The sequence below is a fragment of the Lepisosteus platostomus genome, chromosome 12 (assembly GCF_059453375.1).
Source record: "Lepisosteus platostomus isolate fLepPlt1 chromosome 12, fLepPlt1.hap1, whole genome shotgun sequence".
In the NCBI taxonomy this organism is placed as follows: domain Eukaryota; kingdom Metazoa; phylum Chordata; class Actinopteri; order Semionotiformes; family Lepisosteidae; genus Lepisosteus; species Lepisosteus platostomus.
This window is the reverse complement of record NC_142622.1, coordinates 1,090,074-1,096,433: the sequence shown is the minus strand read 5'-3', so window position 1 is coordinate 1,096,433 and position 6,360 is coordinate 1,090,074. Positions and strand designations below refer to the sequence as shown.

The 6,360-nt window shown below is 48.1% G+C and overlaps 1 long non-coding RNA gene across 1 annotated transcript; it reads right to left on the bottom strand.

The window, feature by feature from the left end:
* Nucleotides 1–399: 399 nt before the first annotated feature.
* On the bottom strand, nucleotides 400–4,704 carry LOC148650802 (uncharacterized). The gene is made up of 3 exons (XR_015925559.1): nucleotides 2,933–4,704; nucleotides 1,592–2,007; nucleotides 400–668 (listed from the first exon to the last, which is right to left on the bottom strand). It is a non-coding gene; the product is annotated as an uncharacterized LOC148650802 (long non-coding RNA).
* Nucleotides 4,705–6,360: the final 1,656 nt, after the last annotated feature.

Genomic DNA, 6,360 nt, shown 5'->3' with positions numbered 1-6,360 from the left:
TTTAACCAGTATATAAAGACTGTCGGCCCTACAGGTCTCATTTTGCACATCAGCCTGAATGAAATCTAGCCTTGCAAACAGCTGGGTTCCCAGCTCTACTTCTCCTGCATGCTTGCAGTAATAGACAAGGGCACATTTGCTAAAGCACACAATAAGGACTCTGTAGAACTATGAAATCACTCCAAAAATTAGCCTGAGTAAAAACTAACTTGCTACTTTGCTACTTTTAACAGCCAAAACATTTGTAGATACTGAAAGGACATTTATAGTTACGATTAAAGTAAATTATTTATAAAAGGCTGTATTTGAGAATTCCTGTTTCTCCAAATCATTCATGACACCTCACTTGTAGCTGAACAGACCCCTACAATATAAAAAAGTAAAAACATGCTGCTCGGCTCAGTGAAGGATTGTTTTTATTTGTTTAATTATATCATAGTCAAAGGAGACTTTGAAAGGCGATGTGTCATTAGTTCCTGTGACAGAAAACAGGCACTGAAACATGACAGTAAACAGAGCAGCCAGTCGAGCCCCAGAGCTGCACTCTCAGCTGATGAGCAGCCACTCCGTGGGAGAGACCACGCAGACATCATTTACATGAGGTGTTTATTGGATTTAATTAAATAAGAATCTGCCATGGATCACAGCCGCTGTGTTAGCTCACTGGTCTGCCAAGTGAAAAAAGAAAGAGAAATAAGACTGGCCCGCGAGAAAGCTCTGGTGCCAATCACAGAGAAATACCGTTCACGTGTGTTTCCAGCAGCTTCTTAAATGTATTGCAAATAAAGGAGCATTGGCAAACACTGTAGAAACTACAAGAGAAACTACAAAATAGGCAGATGCAAGGCTGTGACAATGCCCAGCAGATGACATTAAATGTAGACTAAGGCTAGGCGCAGGTAGGAGAACAATAGCTGTAAATTTAAAATGGAAAGAACCGAACCTGGAGCAGAGATTTATGAAAAGACTGAAAAGTTTTTATGTCTTTTTCTTTCAGGCATTGCAGAGAAGCAACAAAAATGCAAACAGAAAGTTATGTTGTAAAAAGTGTAAAATTTATATCAATTGATGTAAAAAAAAATACAATGCACCTTAGAGATCTCATTCAGAATATTGTGTACAATTTTGGTCAACAAGACTTCTGTTTTAGGTTTTCAAAGTTTTCAAAAAATCCTCAGGGGCACCAACAAAGCCAACCTAGCAGACATCTTCAGCATCAACAGCAAAACCCGGACCACAGGACATGAATGGCAGCTAAGTAAGAGTGTGGAACAAGCTGCCCAGCCGGGTTGTTGGATGAGCTCCTCCAGTCAGGAAAAGACACCGCTGGATGAGATTCTAGCAGCTCCTACCACCAAACAGGCCAGATAGGACTGACTGGCCTCTTCTCATTTGTCACTCCACTTTGGTCTCATGAAGGCTATTTAACAGAAAGCAACAGAACAGGAAGCAGTTCTTTTCACAAACGGCGTTGTGATCCTCAAAGTGTAACAGAAAGCAACTTTAACTCAAAAGTTTGCTCTTCTGTCTGGAGGAGTTCTGCCTGAACAGCTCCAGCTACTCCCTATTGCAGCCTTTCCCAGCTCTGTACCTCACGGTCCGGAGTCCAGTAGGAGCTCTGTTCTGAATCGTCAACCGCTGGAGGCAAAGAAGGTGGGAACTGGCCTGTTTTACCCTCCGCTGGGTCAGTGTTACCCTTCTGCCAGGTGAAGAGCTGTTCATGACTTAAGGAGACGTGAAAGACCCCAAGGAGTGGAGCTGAGAAACTCTGACTCACTTACAGTGTCCCTGTAGCCCCTCTAAAACACTGAGCTGGTTTCACTGGCCATGGAGAACAAGACTGGCAATAAATCACCTAACATTTCAGCTCCACAATCTCGTGGAAGATTCACCCGGAGAGTCCCATGATACGTTCATGCACTCAGGAACACACGATGGGCACAGCACTGTGATCCACCATGACAGTTTGTTTCCTGTGTGTAACAACTGACCCGGAAGATCTTCAGCCTGGAGGAACAGAAAAGAGAGAAGTCAGTCTCCAGCAGCCAGGCTGCACTGCTCTTCCTCAGACATTGCAGCCTGCTGGGGGCAAGTAACATGGTGACCATAGTAACACACATAACAAATCTATAACTAGTGAAATACAGGCATGTGTGGGTCTGACTGTTATTGATTACTCATACCATAGTGACATGTCTTGGTTTTCAACACTTCCACTGTCCTCACTACGACATTTCAGGAGGAATTTCACTTGCGAACTCTTCTAAGGTGAAGTAATTCACTGCCCTTATGCAGAGAATCTTTTGATGGAATGGTTTTCACTCAGTGGAAATGGCATCTGAGGTGAGCTTGAGGAAACGTTGCCAGACATATTCAAAGCAGATTATGTAAGTTTGTAAATTCTCTGAATTATTTTGCCGGGCTAGAATGTTACCCTAATCACATTCAAAATTGCCTTGCCACCTTAAATTAATGGTTCGGTTAAAATTTCAAAACTTTGGTATTTCACAACGCCCCAGCCGGCGTATTTCACTCAAGACTTCAAAAAAAGGCTTTAAATCATGAGCCGGTAATGTTCAATTCTTCGAGTGTTTGGAAAAGCTTCCAGCCCACAAGCTTGAATCGATCAAGGCAACATGTTTCATGTGAAACAAACACTTTGTGAGCGCAGTGCCGGGCTTGTCTTTGTCAATTAGTGGCCTGTCACCAGAGGGTGTTGTCTTTTTGTAAACTCCAGCTGTGAGTTGTTACTGCTGAATTTACCCTGAGGAGCAGCTCGCCATATGGTTGATGGGCATTCAGTGCTAAAATATGTGTGGCAGAAATGCTCCTGTCAGCACTAAGTGGGTATAGGTCATGGGATTGAATACTGGCATGTAACCACTTAGTGAGTGTTAAGGGTACTTTGCCTTGAAGCTTAAAAACAACTGACCGTGTATCCAGAGGCACCAATAACTAACACAGCGCAGCTGGACTGAGGGAATCCACAACTCCGTCACTGATCAGAAAGAAATCTGCAGGGTTTTGGTTCTGTTACAGACCAGTTATCTCCACCTTGGGCTCAAGCTTCCCGGGACCTTGGGTTTATTTTCCAGCCCAGGAAGGTTAAAAAACTGCACTCGACAATAGGATTAATTAAAATAATGCAAAAAAAAGCAGATGGCAAGAGTGATTTTGGAGAATCTCGTGTAGGTCCTGAGTGTGTGCTGGATATATACTGTACATGTTGGGTGTATATTAATGGCAGGGTGGCATTCAGTGCTGCTTTCTGGGTCCAGCGCTGGCCTGGTGACTCTCTGTGTGGAGTTTGCATGTTCTCCACTGGGTCATCTCCAGGTTCCCTCCCAGTTCCCTCCCCCCTCCCCAAGACATGCTGTACAGGCAGGTCGGCAGCACTAAATTGTCCTCTGTGTGTGCTTTGTGGCTGACTAGTGTCACAAAATGAGTTACACACAGGATATGTAAGACTCATAACATATGGAAAATGGATGGATATATAGCGTATATACTGTCTAAATTTGACTTTTTCAATTAGTTTTCTGAAAACATTCCCATAGCTAAAGAGTGAGCAGCTTCTTTTGTCCCTCTTCTGGAGCAATCATTTTAACTTGACATGAGTCAGCAAATAAGAAGAATGAAAACTTCACCATCATATTCACATCAATTTCAATACCCACGTATCCAGTTCCAGGTCATGGTGGTGCAGAGCCCATCCCAGGAAGCACTATGGATGGGACACCAGTCTATTGCAGTGTATGAAATCCTTTCCTTGAAACACCCCAAAAAACAAGTCACCCTTCCAGCCTGTTTCTCCCATTAACCCTGAAACGAAGGACTGCAACAGTCACTGTCCACAAGGCTCTTGAGCAAAACAACAGCAGAACTAACTTATCTTAATTATTATTATGAAAAAATATAGCTGGTCACCAGGGAGCAAGAGCTCTTCCTCACAGTCGGAAGCCAGAGTCAGAGTCAGAGCCACAGCACAGCGCAGCGCAGCGCGGCGCAGCGCGGCGCAGCGCGGCGCAGCGCGGCACAGCACGGCACAGCACGGCACAGCACGGCACAGCACAGCACGGCACAGCACGGCACAGCACAGCACAGCACAGCATGGCCAGAGTCAGAGTCAGACCCACAGCACAGCACAGCACAGCACGGCACAGCACAGCACAGCACAGCACAGCACGGCACAGCACAGCACAGCACAGCACAGCACAGCACGGCACAGCACAGCACAGCATGGCCAGAGTCAGAGTCAGACCCACAGCACAGCGCAGCGAAGCACAGCACAGCACAGCACGGCACGGCACAGCACAGCACAGCACAGCACAGCACAGCACAGCACAGCATGGCCAGAGTCAGAGTCAGACCCACAGCACAGCGCAGCACAGCACGGCACGGCACAGCACAGCACAGCACAGCACAGCACAGCACAGCACAGCACAGCACAGCACAGCACGGCACAGCACAGCACAGCACAGCACAGCATGGCCAGAGTCAGAGTCAGGCCCACAGCACAGCGCAGCGCAGCACAGCACAGCACAGCACAGCACAGCATAGCACGGCACAGCACAGCACAGCACAGCACGGCACGGCACGGCACAGCACAGCACAGCACAGCACAGCGCAGCACAGCACAGCATGGCCAGAGTCAGAGTCAGGCCCACAGCACAGCGCAGCGCAGCACAGCACAGCACAGCACAGCACAGCATAGCACGGCACAGCACAGCACAGCACGGCACAGCACGGCACGGCACGGCACGGCACGGCACGGCACGGCACAGCACAGCACAGCATAGCGCAGCACAGCACAGCACAGCACAGCACAGCACGGCACAGCACAGCACAGCACAGCACAGCATGGCCAGAGTCAGAGTCAGGCCCACAGCACAGCGCAGCGCAGCACAGCACAGCACAGCACAGCACAGCATAGCACGGCACAGCACAGCACAGCACAGCACAGCACAGCACGGCACGGCACGGCACGGCACAGCACAGCACAGCACAGCACAGCACAGCACAGCACAGCCAGGCAGAAAGGCCTGGCAAGCACATCTGACACCAGCTGCCCTCTCCTGGTGGAGGGGTACTGATGCCCCTGCTGGCTGGCCCAGGACAGTCACGGCTGCCATGGAGATGCTACCCCTCGACTCCGCCACAGGAGAGGGGCGGTTGTGGGGGTTGGATGGGCAGGGGACAGCTGCCGTGGGACAAATGAGACCAGCATGGGGCAGAAGCAGGAGCTGCAGAGTAAGCTGTGCTCTCCGTCACCCCCAGACAATTTGATCTCTGTCCCACTGCTTGGTGTCGAGCACTCTTCAGCTGTGCATATGGTCCGCTGTTGTCTCCTTGGCAACAGCACCCTCTCTGTTGCATCACCATGGCGACTTGGAGTACAGACATGAGCCTCTGAAACTTTGTAGCAGCTCAAAAACAGTTTTGTTTTTTGTAGAAACCATTACTGAGCTGCATTATTGTGAATTGTACACAGGGCGCAATGCCATCACCACTATAGGACTGGAATGGAGATAAAAAAGCCCCATTGTAGATCTGTCATTATTTTAAACTTTAATGTTAATATAATTCTTAACCAATGCCTAGTGAAAACACAACGTTCTGAGTTTTACAAAGGTAGCTTATTGGACAAATCAATTATATTACTCTTTTCATAAGTGTGTTCTTTGGGATGACTAGATAGTGAGCTCACGGTATGCAGTTTCATAGGAATGGCAGGTACTGAGGATCTGAGGGATCCTTGCTTAAGAATCTGAGTAGTGAGCCGTGTGATAAAAACATGAATTGGACAGTGAGAGATGGGACCACGTCCTCCTTGTGTAATGAAGGTGTCCACGGCTGTGATTGAGGGCAGGCTGTCCATGATGGAAGCTGCCCGGAGACTGAGACGTTCTGTTCCAGCGCTCAAAGGGCTAAAAGGCTTGTCCAGAGAAACCAGGACACCAGCTCTGCCAGGGTCAGGCAGAGGGGCACCTCACTGTCTCAGGAACACAAAATCCATCCGATCCAGAACTGTTTCTGACCTCAGTAGCGACAACATGAGAAATTATTCAAGGAAGAAATAACGAGCACCTCAGCTCAATGTGTGCATGAGACCGATCTGCATTTCTCGCCCTCACAGGCTGCTCAGGGGCCAGTGCTCCACACTGCTGTACATCCAAGAGAGCAGAGGGTCATAAATTGTTTTATTATTCCTTTGCAGGAAACTGGAGTTTATACAGGTTTTATGTGAAACAGGCTCAGGTATGGTCTGTAAGATGTTGGTTATCTTGGACAAGATGGAGGTTCTTGGCTGTAACCACATTTTCCTTCAGGCAGTGAGGAATGACCTGCCATCCTTAGTCA